At 53.4% G+C, this 14,413-nt stretch overlaps 1 protein-coding gene across 18 annotated transcripts in view; it reads right to left on the bottom strand.

Moving 5' to 3' along the window:
- Positions 1–14,413, bottom strand: part of NCOR2 (nuclear receptor corepressor 2) — a 237,298-nt gene that overhangs the window by 186,396 nt on the left and 36,489 nt on the right. The window contains exon 1 of one of the 18 annotated variants that reach the window (XM_070769373.1): positions 1,784–2,070. The exons of the other annotated variants lie outside the window; for them this stretch is intronic. The gene's annotated coding sequence lies outside the window, so the exon portion shown is untranslated. Of the gene's footprint in view, positions 1–1,783; positions 2,071–14,413 lie in introns of those variants that run through there. 18 annotated transcript variants of the gene reach the window in all.

Raw genomic sequence — 14,413 nt, 5'->3', positions numbered from 1 at the left:
CCACGTGACTACCAAGGTCTTACGGGCAGCAAGGAGACATTCATGGGGTCCCCTGCTGCACCAGCCTTTCCTGAGGTCCCCAGGAGAGGCCTGAGGACAATCGGACAGCGGGCAGCTGGCAAGGGCAGCCTGGACACCCAGGGAAGTCCCTGCTGGCTCCTGCTGGCCCCAGAGGAGAAGGCCTGAGCCAACCACCGGCCCAGCATCCGGTGTCACTTACAAACACAGGACAGTTGCCACTCTTGGCAGGAGAGCCAGCTGTGTGTGCCCAGCCCCCAGGCCATACCAATCGCTGTTGGGGTGCCTGGCCCAGTCTTGGTGGAGGATGGGGCAGAAACAGGCATACATGCAGTGTGGGGGCTACCCAGGGACCCCAGCCCAGGTCCAAATGCAGACTGAGCCTGGGGCTGGGGAGGGACCCTTCTTAACTCGCTGGGGTTTCACGTCTGTAAAATGGGAGGGGCTCTCAACAGGGAAAAGACAAACCAGTGGAGTCCAAGATGTATTAATAACTAACTTAAATGCAACCTTGTGTCTACACTTACAGACTCTCTCCACATCAGCCCACTCGAGGCCCCTGCAGGTGTGTGTCTGTTTTCTCCAAAGTACCTCTGTGGGCAGCTCTCCCTGGATGGACAGGAGAACCGAGGCTCTGGGGGGCTCCATGACCTGCCCAAGATAATCCTGTCCATGAGAGGTGGGGCAGGAACCATTCATTAGCCCCCTTAAAGCCATTCAGCAACTTAGGGATGGAGACAGATGGAGAGTCCATTTGCAGATAGGAAACTGAGACTCAGAGCTGTGAAGTGACTGGTCCAAGGTCACACAGCTGGGATATGAATCCAGGCAGTCTGGCAACAGAGCAAAGCAGGTACCTCATCCTCACGCCCCCATCATGGTCCCATTTGACAGGCAAAGAAACTGAGGCTCACAGTGGGAGGCCCAGCATAAAAAGGGACGGAGACAGGATTCAAACCTGGGTCCGCGGCCACCGAGCCCCGCAGTCTGGAAACAGCCCTCCCTGGCCTGTGCTCACACGCCCCAGGAGACGGCCCACTGCCTCCCAACAGCCCCGGCGCACCCAGACCTCAGGACAAATCGCTCCCTCATCCCCTTCACTTGCAACTGAAGGCTCCTTGTGAGCTCAGGAAGCCCTTCCAACTTTCCAGTGTTTATCCCGACTCCTCTCTGCCAGGTCCCTGGGCAAGCCTGGGCCGGTGGTGCTGATTTCAAACCAGACACGGGCACCCAGCCAAGCGCCACCATGGTGGGAGCCGGACGCCAGGGCAGCCAAGGCACTGCCTGCACCTGGCCCCCTCCCCTGCTCCATGGCCACTGAGGCGCCCACCCCCCAAACCCTAGGCCCCCAGCCCACCCCTGGGGCCAACACCGATGAATGGATGCCAGATCCCTGGTCTTGCCTGCTTCCCTGCAGGGACGAGGTACAGGGGCTCCAGAAAGCAGCACCACCACCTCCCACCCCACGCATCCACTCCAGGGGGCAGCCTGTCCTTCTGGGGCACCTGTCCACCCAGCACCCATTCTGGGGCTTTACCCACCCTGATAAGGCATTGGGGGCCACTACCTCCTGGCCATCGCCAGCCTCCCCAGACAGACCCAGGGAGCCAGAATGCGAAACCATCAGCCCCCATACAGGGTCCCCATCCCACGTCCAGGTCCTACAATCTGTGGCCCCCCGTCTCTCTGCCTACCCTTCCTCGGCCGGGTGACCGGGCCACGCCGCATCTCCCTGCCCACCACCGAGCCCGGAAACTTTTCTTACCCAAGCACATGACCAGCCTCTCGCTCACGTCAGCTCCCAACACAACTTGAAGTAACTCTCCCACAAAAAAAAAAGAAAAGAAAAAGAAAGAAGTAGAAGGTGCCAGCAAGTGGGTCAGCGGAGTCCACACACACAGACTGGGCTGTTGGCTTCCAGAGGACACACGGCGTCCAACCTCAAACCCATCCTTCCTCCAGGGCTGACCCAGGAAGAGGGGCAACCCCACCGAGCAGCCACGCTTGCCTTCCCGCGAGACTGCGGGCTCCCACCCCAGCTCAGGGATGGGGTGGGGGGCCTGCAGCCGACCCAGCCCCCCAGGCTCCCAGCACGATGCCTCCCTTAGATGGGGCGAGCAGAGGGCCACCCCCCAGGGACAACCCACGGGGCCACCCGACCCACAGCAGGGTGAAAATGCGGTGTTGAGCCACAGGCTCCCTGCTTGCCTCCTGCCACTCCGGGCCTATAAACACAGGGAATTACATAAGTCCACTCCTCTTGTTGGGAAGCCAAAAGTACGCGAGCTTTCTCTCCCAGCCTTGGCAGTAAGTAATAATTCCTCATCGCCATGGTAACCCTGGCGGGCTTCCAGCCGACACTCGGGAGCTGAAACACGGGGAGGCCTTTTTATAGCTTGATAGAAAAACCTCCTCACTGTTCACCGCTCCCAGGCGAAAGCAAGCTCCCCGCCGGCGTCTCCTCCTCAACCCAGTCTCCCCCGCCGAGCTCAACCATCCACCCAGAGGGCAGCATGGCTGCCCCGACCCGGACCCAGCATGAACCGACGCCTCTACTCCCATCCCTTCTCGGCCCTCTGGTCTCCAGGGTGACATGGCCACTGGGCAGGCTTCTGCCTTTAAAATATTTCTGTCCTTGTCATCCCAGGAAAAGCAAACATGACCCCTTCACATTGGCATTCTGAGCCAGGGTCATCACAGCTGACAGGCCCAGAGGGTTAAAAAAGATACAGTCACACACACACACACACACACACACACACACACACACACACACACCAGACACACACACTCGCACGCACGCATGCACACTGGCCAAAATGGGTGGCTTGGTGGTCAGCCAGGGGTCTGGATCTTGGCTGCAGCTAGCTGTGTGACTCAGAGACAAGTCTGAGCTTCTCTGGGTGTCAATTTCCCCACTGCAGCCGGGCAGGCTCCGCTCAGCTTCCCCGGTGCCCCGAGCAACAGCGTCGAGGTGTCAGGAGAAGATCCAGAGGGATTTCTAGATTCGCTACCCTGCCCCCAGCAGCCAGGAGTCAGGCCCAGCACTGTTTGCCCAAGATGGCATCCTGAGTGATGCGAAGGGCTCCCTCGGGATACGGATGAGGGGAAAGGTGGCGTAGGCAGGAGGCGCAGCAAGGGAGAAAGTCTGGAGGCCGGGTCGACTTGGGAGTGTAGCAAAAGCAGAGAGGAAACTGATGTGGCCAAGTCCAGTGGGGATGCGGTGAGGGCATTAGAAGTCAAGGTCAGGGAATGGTGGGAGAGGAGTAGGGCAGGGAAAGCATGAGAATTCTGGGCAAATCACCTAACTCCCTGGAGTGCAGACACCCCAGAATGATGTAATAATGATGTAATAATGATGAGGAGGGGACTTCCCTGGTGGTCCAATGGCTCAGACTCTGTGCTCCCAGTGCAGCAGGCCCGGGTTCGATCCCTGGTCAAGGAACTAGACCCCACATGCCGCAACTAAAAAAAAAAAAAAAAAAAAAAAGATCCTGCCAACTAAGACTGCTGCTGCTGCTGCTGCTAAGTCGCTTCAGTCGTGTCCGACTCTGTGCGACCCCATAGATGGCAGCCCACCAGGCTCCCCTGTCCTTGGGATTCTCCAGGCAAGAACACTGGAGTGGGTTGCCATTGCCTTCTCCAGCCAACTAAGACTAGGCACAGTCAAAACAAAAAAAAAATTTAAATAATGATGACGATAGTAATAGTAACTCATCCTGGGTCCCAAGCGCTTTGTAAGCACTTCATCAGTTAACCCATCTGTCCTTAGCACAGCACAACAAAAGGCAGGGGCACCCAATATACAAAGAAGGAAATGGGCCCAGAGAGGTTAACTGGCTTGCCCAAGGTCACACAGCTGGGAAGTGGCTGAACTGAGGTTTGAATGGCGCAAAGCTGGCTTGCATCCGCCAGTGGAGAGCCGTAGAGGGTTTGCAGCAGGTCAGATTTGCATGTGACAAAGGTTCGTGGCCACTGAACTGGCTGAGGGGCCACAAGAACCACTAGGAGACCCCCTGAAGAGGCCCACGGGAAGGCCACGTGTGTGCCGACACTCATCGGCTCACCCTTCAGCCTCTCCCAAGAAAACACTCTGGAGGATTAAGGAAGAATTCTGCAGATCTGCTTTCTTTTACTGGTGGGGAAACCGAGGCACAGAAAGACGTGCGTGATCAAATGCTGTACTTTTAAACCAAAGATCCCGCCCGTCCACTCTCATCCTGACCATCAGAGGATCTCAAGAGCGAGCCAAACCAGCTCCACCAAAACACAGGCAGGCGGTGGAGCCCGAAGCAGCCGGGTCAGAAAGCATGGGTTCCTTTTGTTCTCTTCTGCTTGTTTTGGACACAGACCTGCCCCCAGACTTTCTCAGAGTCTGGCCCTGGAATCAGGAGTAACACCCCAAGCCCCCACCAGAGGGATTTATGCTTCGGGCAGGTTCAAAGCTGGGCCAGGTCATTCCACGGTCACTTCTTGTTTCTGCCCTACAAGGAGCCAGGGAATGAAATGGTTTGCTGAGTGACTCTGTGAAGATGGGAAATCATCACAGACCAGAAACAGCCCCAGGCAGCCCCCTCGAGATACAGCCAGCCACCAAAACCAAGCTCCTGTTCAGAATACGTTACTGTGTGGCCGTCTGCTTAGCAAAAGAAGTCCTCATTCCCCAAGATTCTGATGGCGAGCATCCCTCGGTGTTCTAAAAAACCAAGATTCACCAGCATGTACTTCCAGGAACCTGCCTGTGGGCAAAGCTTTGGACGATGGGAAAGATCAGTGACGTTACAGAATACACGGTGATGGGGACCACAGAAGCAGGAGGGGTCCCTAGGCCGAGTGGCCCTGGGCAAGATCTCAGCCTTTGCAGACATTAGTCTGCTCAGCTGTGAAAAGGGGGCACACCTGCCTGCTGTCTCCGTTAGGGTCAGCAGAAACTACATCTGTTTTGGGAGGAGCCTCAGGAGACCAGAGGGGCTCCCATTCAGCCTCCAGCTCCAAGTGGAAGGGATCCTTGCTCACTCCCTCCCCTCGTGGATGCTTCCTGATCCAGCCAGGCTCTAAGATAAGGTTAGGAGCAGAGTGGGGACTGGGGGAAGAGAAAGAGAAAAACGAGTTAGAAACATCTGGCTGGGACTTCCCTGGGGGCGCAGTGGATGAGAATCTGCCTGCCAGTGTTGGGGACACAGGTTCGGTCCCTGGTGTGGGAGGATCCCACGTGCCGAGAAGCAACTAGGCCTGTGCGCCACAACTACTGAAGTCCACGTACCCTACAGCCCATGCTCTGCAGCAAGAGAAGCCACCGTGATGAAAGCCCGCGCACTGCAACTACGGAGTAGCCCCTGCTTGCCACAACTAGAGAAAGCTGGCACAGGGCAGTGAAGACTCAGCGCAGCCAAAACAAAGAAATAAAACTTTTAAAAAAAGGAAACATCTGGCTGTTTTTACCTCTTCCTTTCCTTTCCTGAGGACTTCCCTGGTGGCTCAGACGGTAAAGCATCTGTCTACAATGTGAGAAACCTGGGTTCGATCCCTGGGTTGGGAAGATTCCCTGGAGAAGGAAATGGCAACCCACTCCAGTCCTCTTGCCTTGAAAATCCCATGGACGGAGGAGCTTGGTGCAGGCTACTATCTATGGGGTCGCAAAGAGTCGGGCACAACTGAGCGACTTCACTTTCCTTTCCTGAAGCCCAGCGCTCCCAGATTTGGGCGGGTGACTGAAAAACGACCCGGAAGGTGACTTTGTGGATGTCCATCCATACAATGTGACATTCTTCAGCTGGAGAAAGGAATGAAATACCGATTCATGTAGCCACGTGGACGAACCTCGAAAACATCATGCCCAGGGCCAGAAGTCAGACACGAAAGGTCACACTTTGTATGATCCCATTTATAGGAAATGCCCAGAGCAGGCAAATCCAAAGAGACAGAAAGCCAACTGGTGGCTGCCAGGATTTGCGAGGAGGAAGGGGGAGAGTGCCTGTTCAGAGGCTCCTTACAGGGTGATGGAGCTGTTTTAGAATTAGACATAAGTTATCGGTTGTACAGCATTGTTTACACACTAAACACCAATGAGTCATGCACCCTTTTTTGGCTGCACCACATGGTAGGTAGGATCTTAACTCCTCGACCAAGGATCAAACCGGTGTTCCCTGCAGTGGAAACACAGGCTCAACTACTGGACCTCCAGGGAAGTCCCTGAACTGTACACTTTCAAATGGTAAATTTTATACGATGTGAATTTCGTCTAAATTCAAAATAAATAAAAAGGTGGTTTGGTTGAACAGACTCCATTCCAATCCAGTTTACTGACCTTCTGGAAGCTGCGACCGCCTCTAAGAGTCCCTGACCCCAGGCCTGGAGACACCAGACATTTAGGGAGCCCCAGTGATACGCACCAGGCGCGAAGAACACAGCAGGAACAAGAAAAGGATCCCTGCCCCCGTGGGGGTGACTTGGGAAAAGGTGAGGAAGTCAGCAACAGAACAGATGTGATGACATCAAGGACCGGCAGCAGCAATGGACGGGTGGTTTCTGGGGAGGTGACAGTTCAACAGTGGCCTGGATGGAGTAAGAGAGGGAGATGTGGAAACTTCTCAGGGAACAGTGTCCCAAGCCGACCAAACAGCCAAGGCAGAGGCCCTGAGGCTGCTGTCCTTGGTGAGTTCCGGGAGCAGCCAGGAGCCCGCAAAGCATGGCAGGGGAGGTGGGCCTGGAGGGATGGTGTGGGGCTTCGCAGTCCACAAACAGATCTCTAAGTGTGATTTAAATAAAATTCAGGCAGATGAACGGATAAAGAAGTTGCAGCACATATGTAATGGAATATTGCCCAGCCATCAAAAGGAATGAAACAGGGTCATTTGCAGTGATATGATGAATATGGAGCCTGTCATACAGAATGAAGTCAGAAAGAGGAGAAATGAACATCGTACATTAACGCATATACATGGAAGTCTAGAAAAAGGGCACTGATGAACCTATTTGCAGGGCAGGATTAGAGAGACAGACGCAGCGAACAGACACAGTGAGGCGGGTGCAGGCGAGGGGAGGATGAACTGAGAGAGTGGCACTGACATATATACATCCCCATGTATAGTAGATGCTCCAGCGTTTTAAAGAAATCATCCCATCCCCCAAGGGCTCCCCACCCAGGCTGAGCCAGACGAGAACAGGCCCCAAAGAACACAGACACCCCTCCCTGAAAGAGGGATCCATGAGCCACTCATAGGCAGCTGGCTGGAAGGGGGCCTCCCTGAGGGGGAGACTTCCCCAGACCAAACGCACTGTACTTCATCATTTCTTCCAGGCACAAAAGCATCACATTAAACCCTTGGCCATGCTGGCTAAAGGCAGTGAACTGGTCCCTAGGGCTGGTTTCCTATGTGCTGCTTTTATTTTTAAAAGGGGCTGCCCCCACCGGCAACAGCTGTGAACTGGCCTCGGGCAGGGCTAATTGCTACACGTCAAAGTGCAGAGCCGTCCTGCAGCCAAGGGCACAGAGCAACTGGCAAGGATCGCTGGGGGAGGGGGACCCACACCCAGGAACAGAGGATGAAGGTGTCCAGGAAAGCTCTTGGCCACCACCAGCCCCAGATGGCCAGGGCTCAACCCAGGAAGGACAAATTATACCAGCCCAGGGACACACACCCTCCCAACGTGGGGCACTGGGAAGAACAGGCTTCCCACATGTTCCCTGATGCCTCACAACAACCCAAAAGGATATTGTCATTCTCGTTTTACAGATGGGGAAACCAAGGAACACAGAGGTGAAGTGACTTGTCTGAGGGCATACAGCTAGGAGTGGCAAAGTCAGTATTTGAATGCCCCGGTCACTAACCACTGGGCTAGATTGTCTCTCAGACCAAGTTGAACTCCTCTGGAGAGCGCTGGGATAAATTAGGCAGCCTCAGGCCTCCACTCGTGGAGACGGCATTTCTGGAGGCCTAAAATGTGACTCCCCAAGTTTTAGGACCTTCTGTGACATTCCATGGACCAGTCTGCCTGGATCATGGAGGGCAAAATACTTGGAAATGAAAGTCACAGCTAAGCACAGAGGCCACAGAAGGATGACGGGCAGCTTTGGCCAACAGGGAAGCTCTTTCTGGCACATACAATGTTTTGTTTTGTTTTTAAATTAGGGCATTGCTTATAAAATCCAGATTTCCAGCTTCTCTCGGAAAAAAATCAGAATATCCAGCAGGTTGGTTAGCCACAATCCCCACCCCTCCCATTTGCCTCATTCCTTTCCTTGACTGCATCTGAGTTGGGGACACTCCTTCCCCTTACCTTGGCCACCTCCACCCAACAGTAAAAATAGCTGAACAAACAATGAAAGCCTCATTCAGTAAGGAAACGGCAAAGAGCAAGGAGGCTGTTCTTGGGGCTTCAGGCGACTGACTCTTCCTCCTCCTGGTTTGCTGTGCTGGAGGCATGAACTTGCCTGAGAACAAAGCCCACACAGAAGGAAGCAGAACTGACACAAAGCCAGCTCTCCAAGGTGTGGTTTGAGCCCCTGGATCCAGCCATGCCTGAACTTGCCCTACCCTGGACACTCTGGCATTAGGAGCACCCATCGACTCCTCCTTGTGGCCTAAGCCAGCCTAAATGTGTCTCCACCACGACTCCAGAGTCCTAACGAATCACCCTCATGTCTCGCCTCCACTGACACTTGTCCAAAGAAGCCTGTCCTGGCCCAGAGGCAAATACGAAACTTGTTACGCTCCAGTAGTGGTCTGAACTCTGTCCGTGTGACCCTTGGTGTCACTTGTTTAACTGACCCTTTCCCTCCGGACACTGAACTCCTCAAAGGCATGAATGATGCCTGACTTTTTCCATCATTCTGACTCTGGAACATTCCATGTGCCCAGTAAATGTATATTAACCAGCTAGCAAAAGAACAAAAGAAGGAATCCAAAGCCATGGATTTCTGCCTTAAATGCAATAAAGGGCTTCAGATCCAGAGAACTAACCTGGTGCCTCTGACTCTGTTTCAGCCAGGTAGGCCTCCTCAGCATTCCTGGGACATCAGGACCCCAGGGCCTTTGCATAAGCTGACCTCCCTACCCAGCTGGCTCATCCCTCTTCCTTGCACAGGTCTGGTTCCTTCTCTTGGTCCAGGTTCCAGTTCAAATGCCACCTCCTTGGAGACTACCTGTGATTCCTTGACCTAAGGCAAGTAGCCCCCGACCCCCACCTCACCCCACCCCAAAGCAGAATTGCTCCACCCTATTATTCCACAGCCAGCATTTCACTGCTTTCTAAGAGCATGTGTGTTTACTACACTGTCCATCTCCCCATCAGCCCATAGGATCCACAAGGCAAAGGCTTGGCATCTTGTTGGCTGAGTATCACAACCCACTCCCTCTCCCAGGAGGCCATGGGGACACCAGGCTGGCTGCAAGGAGGCAGGAAGGAGACCCCCTCATGTCCTGACCAGTCCTGCCCAGCCCAGAGCAGCTGCTGCATGCCTGAGGGCCCTACGTTACACATGGAGCCTGGCCCACAGCCGGTGCGGCCTGCCAAGAGACTCAGTCTGGCTCCAGGCTCAGGGAGGGCTGCAGGTGGTGCCTGCACAGTCCCCACAATTAACAGCAGGTGCCATGGAGTCAAGCTTCCTGGGTTCAAATCCCAGCTCTGCCAGCTGCCAGCTGTGTGACCTCAGGCACATCACTTAATCTCTCTGTGCCTGCAGCGTCCTTCCATATAAAACAGGGCTGGTAATATTAGCCCTTACCTTATACAGCAGCCTTGGGGAGAATATGAGTGGGTGTATATGACATGATTTAGAACACAGCCTGGCATAAAATATATGGGCAGGAATCATTAGAAACTCTAGGGTTCATAATAATAACAGCAAACTCTCCCATAGCACCAAGGCAAGCAAAAAAAATCACGAAGTGTTAGCTTAAGTAATAAATGTAGCATTTTCTCTATGCCTGTTTGAGGTGCTTTACACATGAGTTCCCCCAAAGTATGTTTCTTATTCAGCAAAGGTATGTTTGTTCTTCATTCAACAGGCTTGTTCCAGCTCTTCCAGGCAGCCTCCCCAGATTGCTCCAACCCTCAGGAACAACATGGACACATACAATTCCTCATGTGAGTCTGTCCTCAATTCCCCTTTTCACCCCAGGCTACAGAGAGGGACAGGAGAGCCCGCAAACCCCACCAGACTAAAGTCAGCACATGCATGCTGCATACTAGCCCAAGCTGCAGCTCCTGCTGGACTCTCAGAAATGCAGGCCCCATCAGGCACCCCAGAAAGTGAAGGGTGCTCCTTCCCTGCAGTCTGCAAAGGGGCAATTCCTGGTGGAGGCCTGGGTATCCCAAGGGCTCAGGGCCCACTGCCCCTGACAGGGTCAGATGTCCAAGACACAGGGCACACCGTGAAAGAACAGGCAGTGAGTTTGGCTGGGGGGTCTGGGGTCTCCAGAGACGGCAAGTGAGAACAACAATGCCCCCACAGCCACTTCCATCCTTTCTGTCCCCCACATGAGGTGGGCGCAGCTGATCTCCTGGCTCCCAAGCACAGAAAGGGACCCGGTGAAGCCAGCCTTTGGCGTGCATGGCCCCTCCACTTCTCAGACAGGAGAGGCACCCCCCTTCATGCCAGGGAACTGACGTGGTAAAAGCTGGTTAGAATGCCAGCTCTGGCACCTCACTCAAGTCCCTCTACCTCACTGAGCCTCACTTTCCTCATCCGGAAAATGGGCTGGGTCTAATGATTATCAGCATAGTACCTACCATAGGCAGGACCAGGAGTGCCCAAAGAGCCAACAAACCAAAGCCACAAAAAGAAAGATCTAGAAAGAAGTCATTTTAATTTCTGCAAATGGGTTTGCTTTCTAGTTACAGGAAACATAATTTTACATGTCATGTTTCAGAATGGTTTCTGTTTGGATTTATAGCAATTGTGGAAGGCATGACCTGATCTTTCCAGCACTTAAACCTCTTGAGGCCTTGAGCCCCCCTAAATTAGCATCTTCCTCTGAGGGCGCATGCCTAGCAGAGACAGCTCTCCAGGTCTGTGTGTACCACACAAGATGACCTAGAGGCTAAGAGAGGAGACCCAGAAGGATGCAGGCTCTGGGGAAGACAGTCTGGGTTCAAATCTCACTGGTTGTGTGACCTCAGGCAAGTCACTTAACCTCTCTATTCCTCAATTTCTTCATCAGCAGAGTAGAGATGACAACAATCTCCACTTCACAGGCAGGGCTGTAAAATTAAATTATAATAGGTAAAGTAGACCATGATTGCTACGATAAACCCTGTTCTTCTTACTGTTTTCATTTGCTGCAATTTCAAAAGGTTTAGAAATCTGACTGCAGGAAAAAGACAAGTTTACCTGGATCCGTGGGGTCTGGGGGGCCCCACCACCACCTAGGCTCACCAGGAGCCCCCAAAAGCAGGGCCTCCCTCCTCCCACGGCTGAGGGCAGGGAATCCTATCAGATGGAAGGAGACACATGTCAGAGCCGAAGATTAAAAACAAGTACAATTATCGGGCAGGCATCCATCCATAATTATGAATCTGATATAATTAGGCACCCCACTAATTTCATTACTTATTTATTTACGGGATTGCTTATTTAATTTACAGGCCTCCTTCCCCGAAAAGTCATCTTAGCTCACACTCCTTGGGCAAGGAAGGAGGGGACCCTCTACTCTGTCTCCCCTCCCCCCTTTCCTGGGCTTCCTCACCCCAAAATAGCTCCCCAGAAGGTCTCTGTGACTGAAAGACAAAGGTTGACATTCACTCAGCAGTGCTGGGTGCCCACAGACAGTGTGTGACCCAAAAGGTAGAAGGTACAGAATGCCCTTTATACCCTCATCTCCCCGGGCAGAGGAAACCCAGGGGGAAAGAAGGGTGATTCTAGGCACCCCCGCCCAGCCACTGACTTCTGAGGTGACCCTCTGGACCAGCAAGCACATTGGTAAACAACAGGGCTGGTACTTCCCAGCCTGGAGATGGAGAAACAGCACTCCACTCTCACCAGATGACCTTCCATAAGTCACCTGACCCCTCAGAGGCTCAGTTTCCTCATCTGTCAAATGGGAGTATTCAGGACAACACCCACAGCCAGCTAACCCTAAAACTGCCAACTGCCGCTAGTCAGTGCTACCCTGTGGCCTCAGCCAATGCAATAAGGCAAGAAAAAGCAAAGTGGCTTAAAGACTTTCTAGCTTCATTCATTAATAGCCAAGAACTGGATACAACCTAAAGGTCTATCAACTCATGAATGAATAAACAAATGGAATCATATATGTACACGATGACAGATCAGTCTCAAAAACTTCAAAACAGTGAAAGAAGCCAAACCCCAAAAAGTACACACTTCAAGATAATCTTAGTACAAAAACCTAGAAGAGTCTATAACCTCTATGACAGCAGATCAGTGGGTGCTGGGGGATGGAGATTTTTGGGGGGTGACAGAAACCCTCCTGATGGTGGTAGTCATATGAATGTTCACATTTTGCCAAAACTCATGGAACTGAACTCTTAAAATGGGTGTATCTTTTTACAGGTTAATTCCATCTCAATAAGGCTGTTTTTCTTTTTAACTGTAACAGAAAATATATATACATATATTAACACCACTAAATCCAATCCCCATGCCCAGGGACTATATTCTCACTTCCAGCTCAGGTCTGCTGGTTCCTTTACTGTCTCTCAAGTTTCCCCAAAGGCCCTGATTTACAAGCCCTAGACAAGGCAGATCAGGGTTGAATCCCAGATTTATCCCTTCCTTCCTGAGTCATTCAGGGAAAATCACTTTTGCCTCTCTATCTGTCAGGTTCCCCATCTACCGAAGCAGGGTTATAAACAGCATGATCGTTGGAGAGTTATTGCGGAGTAAAACGCACCAAGGTGAAGTACCTCTGCAGGCCCTGGCATACAGCAGGGGCCTCATTACTGCTACTACAAAATAATGAACAAGCAAGGACCCTGCCCACTGTGGACAGGGCTGGCCAGGATTCTTGTCCCCCAGACACACAAAAGCCCCTCACTGCCAGGCAAGACTCCAGGTCCAGGTAGCTGCCCCCATCACTGAAGGCTCCAGACTGCCAAGGTTCCAGCATTTAATGGATGTCTGCTGTCCAGGACAGGACAAGTCTCCTTGACTCCACCCAACTCAATCCTCCCAGGAGAACGGACACAAAAGGATGAAGGTCATGTGGGGAGGAGCTTGCCCTGAGGGCGGTGTGGTACACCCTGAGAGGTCATCTGGGGACAGAAGCTGGCTGGTAGAGAGGACCTCCTGGTAGAGAAGGATGCCTTGGCAGTCAGGCCATCATGAATATACTAACTGGGGCAGGACAGGGTGACCCCGGAGCCCACTCATTTATGTAGGAAAAAGGATGATGGGAAAAAGGACGACAGGGAGGGGGCTTAGGGAACTGAGGTGCAGATGCTGCGCCGGCCTCCCGTGTGCCCTTCTGAGGGCGGCTCCGGCTGCCCTGTGAGTGGTGGAGCAGGCAGGCAGTGCCTGGGAGCCCGGGCGGGAGGGGCGTCCCCCGGGCCCGATTAGAGGGCCAGCCGCAGGCAGACACGCTCAACTGTCAGCCTCGTCCTCCCAGCCACCATCAGAGGCACCATTAATTGCTGTCATTTGAGGGTAGCCTGTGGAGAGAAGGAGGGGGGCTGTGGGAAGGGGAGGGGAAGGAAAACGGAGGAGGAGCAGGGAGCAGTGAGGGATGGAGAGAGGAGGGGAAGGGGAAGGAAGGTGGGGGAAGGACAGCTGGCTAGGGCTGAGCACCCTGAACTGGAAGGAGAGAGAACCACCCATGCATTCTCCTCCTCCACCCAACGGAGGGACCACGGTCCCCCCAGCTAGGGACATGCCCATCAACCCATTGCCCAGGAGGGACAAACAGAGTCCAGACAGTTGTGATTCTGCCTGTCCCAGTCCCTTGAACCTCCCCCAACTCCCACCACATACAATTGGCCACTTGTCTGCCTGGGAGTTGGTTGGTCTTGATCTTCCTCCCCAGGAGATCCAGAAAGCTCCCCTCCCGCCCACCTTCAGCCTCCAGCCACACTTGACTCCTCACCCTTCATGTATACACTACCAGGCACCACACTGGGAGAGACTCAAGGCTCAGACAAACCCCACTTTCCCACCTATACCCCCGCACTCAAGCAGTTCCCTACCGCAGGGTCAAAACCTATACCTAGCTTAGGGGCCCAAATGCCACCTCCTCTAACACATCACCTCTGGTGCCTCAGTTTCCTCATCTGTTGAATGGGCATAAGGACAGCAGAGTGCTGAAGCAGAGTGCAGCTGCTGTTTCATGATCATTCAGGACTTCCATCCCCCTTGACCCACACACAGCTTCCCTTCTGCCTCTTATTGTGGTTTTTTTCTCAGAAATACCTGTTTCCCTGAAGCTGACTCCAGCCCACC

Source organism: Bos indicus, chromosome 17 (genome assembly GCF_029378745.1).
Source record: "Bos indicus isolate NIAB-ARS_2022 breed Sahiwal x Tharparkar chromosome 17, NIAB-ARS_B.indTharparkar_mat_pri_1.0, whole genome shotgun sequence".
NCBI lineage: Eukaryota > Metazoa > Chordata > Mammalia > Artiodactyla > Bovidae > Bos > Bos indicus.
This window is presented reverse-complemented; position numbering and strand designations above follow the sequence as displayed.